The sequence below is a fragment of the Callorhinus ursinus genome, unplaced genomic scaffold (assembly GCF_003265705.2).
Source record: "Callorhinus ursinus isolate GAN/ISIS: 27379988/994484 unplaced genomic scaffold, GSC_fseal_2.0 scaffold35, whole genome shotgun sequence".
NCBI classification, from domain to species: domain Eukaryota; kingdom Metazoa; phylum Chordata; class Mammalia; order Carnivora; family Otariidae; genus Callorhinus; species Callorhinus ursinus.
The window spans coordinates 8784222-8788711 of NW_027397097.1; the positions used below are offsets into that span (position 1 = coordinate 8784222).

Consider the following 4490-nt stretch of genomic DNA (forward strand, 5'->3'; position numbering starts at 1 on the left):
GGTTGAGCACCCAAAGGGTTAATACATGGCACAGCACAATGGAGGCCTTTGGACCCTGCCAGAGTGTTAAGGTCTCAATCCCTTCTGATTACACAGTACACATGCTTCATCAAATGTTAAGTCTTTTGAGTATCACCTCTGTTCACATCCTTCCTGTTCCCACAGCAAGACAGATACATAACCTTATAGATGAAAAACCAGATACTCAGAGAGGATATAAGACTTGTTCAAGGTCACATGGTGAGTAAAGAGCAGTCACCCCAGCCCCTCCCTGCATTTGAGTCTTCAGGCAGTGGCTGTGTTTGAAGCATGATGCCCGGTAGTGACTCTGAAGTCAACTATGCATTTTAATTCCTCAGCTCCTTATCTTTAAAGCCTTAACATGTAAATAGGGAAACTATCATGGCTCTGCTTTATCTCTGTCACATATATAATGTACTAGGATGACTGTGGTGAAGATACCAACATTGCATGTGGATTAAAAAAAAAATGGCTTGAGAGGAAAGGAAGAATCTTTTTAGGCTCAGCCTGTGAGCTTGTCTCCAGGGTCTGAGTCTGGAGTAAAATCAAGTAAGCATATTGCCTGTATCCACTAACACCCCCCTCTCCTCCCCTTCCTCATTCCAGAATCCCCACCCCAAGACTTTCAAATAGTGATGAACACTCCCAGATACTGCCTGGGCCTGTGTGGACATTATAACGTGTGAGGAGCACTTAAACACAAAGATGCTAAATAAGGAACATTTACTGGTCCTTCACTACCACTTTTGCACAGCACAAACAAATCTAGAGATAATTGTTTAATATTGCAGAGCTGGGGTATTTATTCTGCATTGAACTCCACTTTCTTGTCCTCCTAAGACTTATAAAGAATGTTAATAATTCTATAAATTGTAGAGTTTCATCAGCAAGAGAGAGAAAATGATTGAGAATTAGTTCTCATTATCCGAACAGACACTTATGTGTAAGAGCATGGCATTCAGGACTCACCCCATGCCAGGCACAGAACTTGGCACAGAGAAGCTGCCTGATGGAAGGTTGTTACTTCCAATGTTGAATAACACTATTAGGTTTTTTCAAAGAATAGTAAAGAACCATGATTGGATATCTAATTTCTAGGTACAGATACAGAGGCAATTTCAGTCTACAATAAGTCATATTTTTTCAGCAAGTTCCCCATATTCCAGGGGATTCACCCCTCTTTGTTATTTTAGAACAAAATGACTTTAGAGCATGGTTTAATAAAGTAAATCTAGTATTTATGAAAGAAAAATCTATTTTTTTTTTATTTCATGAAATCTCTATCACTGTTATCCCTCAGTGGTTTATGGAAACAAAATAACCCTTTTGTAAAGGGAAGTGAGAATTCCATCATCTTCCACACGTATCTTAACTCTCCTACATCCTTACCCAGGCTGCAGTCAGGATTAAAGGAGCATATATGGACTGGGGACCAGGACATATTAGGTTTTAGGAAAACATTTGTCTTCTTTCCCCCTATGGTTCAAGATCTTGGGATACATCAAGAGATGCTGATCAAAGGGGAAAAAAAATCTTATGATTTTGTAGTTTATGTGTTATACCACACAGAGAAAAGTTGAACTTGTTAAAATAATTCTTAAAGGGCCTAAAACTAAATGGCAGTATTAGTGATTGTTGAGTTAATTTTATAATTATCAGTTCTTCCTTTTTCTCGGATAATTTACAATATAGTCATCCACATTTATACTTTTCCTGGAATATTGAGCTTATTGGTATATTTTATTTTTATTTTCCTAAAAAGTACTATAAAATTTGAGGAAAAAATAATTTAAATATAATTTAAGAAATATGAATGATGAATATCCATTTTTCTGGGTGAAATGGATGATCAATGAATAATTGAGTAATATAATAAAGGAAAAGGATAACATTATCAACCCCACTGACTGTGAGTTAAGAATGATTATTTGTGCTTCACAGACAACGTGATTTTATTCTACAGGGTCAAGTCTTTTATCTAAAACCACACATAGTTGAAGTGTTGCTATGACCAAAGTTGATTGGACCATAGCTGGACAGGTGAACCTATGAGCTGAGCCAATTGGATTCTCTCTTTAAAAAACTTGGAGTTGGAAGGTGTTGGGCACTGAAACAGTACTATTAAGAAAAGATGGGGAGGAGAGCGCGAGCGGGCGAGCGAGCGAGGCCGGGGAGGGGGCCGGGAGCGAGGGGGCAGCTCGGGAGCAGCCGGAGCGGTAGCGGCGGCGGCGGCGGCGGCGGCGGCGAGGCTCGGCGCCCTCTTCTCTGCAAACCATGTTTGCCAAAGGCAAAGGCTCGGCGGTGCCCTCGGACGGGCAGGCTCGGGAAAAGTTAGCTTTATACGTCTACGAATATTTACTGCACGTAGGAGCACAGAAATCTGCACAGACCTTCTTGTCGGAGATTCGATGGGAAAAAAACATCACGTTGGGAGAACCGCCTGGGTTTTTGCACTCGTGGTGGTGCGTATTTTGGGACCTTTACTGTGCAGCTCCTGAAAGGCGAGACACTTGTGAACATTCGAGTGAAGCAAAAGCCTTTCATGATTACAGTGCGGCAGCCGCCCCGAGCCCCGTGCTTGGCAACATTCCCCCCAACGATGGGATGCCGGGAGGCCCCATCCCGCCGGGTTTCTTTCAGCCTCCGGGAGGAGTTCCTGGGACCCAGCCACTGCTGCCCAATTCCATGGATCCCACCCGACAACAAGGGCACCCCAACATGGGAGGATCAATGCAGAGAATGAACCCTCCCCGAGGCATGGGGCCCATGGGGCCCGGCCCACAGAATTATGGCAGCGGCACGAGACCACCACCCAACTCCCTCGGCCCCGCCATGCCCGGGATTAACATGGGTCCGGGAGCTGGCAGACCCTGGCCAAATCCTAACAGTGCTAACTCAATTCCATACTCCTCCTCATCACCTGGTACCTACGTGGGACCTCCTGGTGGTGGTGGCCCCCCAGGAACACCCATCATGCCTAGTCCTGCAGATTCAACAAATTCCAGTGACAACATCTACACAATGATTAATCCGGTGCCGCCTGGAGGCAGCCGGTCCAACTTCCCGATGGGTCCAGGCTCGGACGGCCCGATGGGAGGCATGGGCGGCATGGAGCCACACCACATGAATGGATCGTTAAGGTCAGGTGACATAGATGGACTTCCAAAAAATTCTAACAACATAAGTGGCATTAGCAACCCTCCAGGCACCCCTCGGGACGACGGTGAGCTAGGAGGGAACTTCCTCCACTCCTTCCAGAATGACAATTATTCTCCAAGCATGACGATGAGCGTGTGATCCCCTCCTCTTCTCCGAGACGCTGAGAGAGCCGGCATTTCAGGCGGGAAGATGCCAGAAATTATGCAAGAAGAAGTGAGGTGTCATTACCCAGGAGCTGGGGAGGGGCGTCTCCCTGCTCCCCCTCAGCCCCCACCCTCCTCCTCCAGTCCCCCCACCTGTCCCAGTTTTAGTTTCATGCAATAAAAAGGCCGAACTTTTTATTCCATAAAACATGAAGGACAAAACTCAAAATAAAAATATATTTCAAGTCAGTGACCAGAAAAATCCCACCCCTTGCCCATTCCCAAAAGGACCTTTTATGTACGTGACACTTTTTTTGTTTGTTTGTTTGGGGTTTTACCGTTATTGGGATTTTTTAATTTGTTTTCAGGGGGGTTTTTTGGGGGGAAAATTTTTAAAAATGGAAGCTTTTAGCAAGCCCCCCCCCCCCCACCCCCATCCAACCCTTTTTTTTTTTTTTTTAAAAAAAAAAAAAAAAACAAAAAAAAAAAAAACCCGAAGCCCTGCTGTCTGTCTGTACCCAAGCCCTTCCACCAGGAAAGCTATAGTCTAGGTGTGAGGTCTCACGCTGTCTTTGTAGCCATCTAAAAATAATGATAATAATAATAAACTGGGCAGTTTACAATCGGTGGTTTCTTTCAAAAGGCCTTTTTTGGAAAGAGAAAAGAAAGTCACCTTTCTCCACTTGGGGTTTTTGGTTCGTGCGGATGGGCAAGGGAGGGTCAGGAACCTGTTTTGGTTTTCCTTGATTTCTCCTGGCCGAGGTGGTGCCGGCAGCTGCACACGTGGGACCCCAGAACCGTCCCCCCCCCACTATGTGGCCCGAGGGGCCCGACCACCCGACCGCTTTCAGGACTCCGCCACGGCGGAGACGCGCTGTGACCTGGTGGCATGCACTGTGTTCCCAGGACCGCTTCCTCCTCTCTCTCTCTGGACCTTCCCCCGCCCGTGCTCAGCCCCCACCCCAGTCTTCCCAGCGAGAATCCTGCCAGCTGGGCGGTGGCCTGGGCGGAGCGCAGTGGGGGAGGCCGCCCCCGACAGGATGGCTATGACCTGGGACATGGCAACTGTGACCCCTGCGTGCTCGTCCTGTGGCCCTGGCTCGCATCGTCCTCGTCATGTGTGTGGGCACCGTGGGGCTGGAGTTTGGGTTTTCTTTTGTTTTTTGG

At 46.6% G+C, this 4490-nt stretch overlaps 1 pseudogene; it reads left to right on the forward strand.

The window, feature by feature from the left end:
* The first annotated feature begins 2165 nt into the window (after positions 1 to 2165).
* On the forward strand, positions 2166 to 3948 carry LOC112806124 (single-stranded DNA-binding protein 3 pseudogene; annotated as a pseudogene).
* Positions 3949 to 4490: the final 542 nt, after the last annotated feature.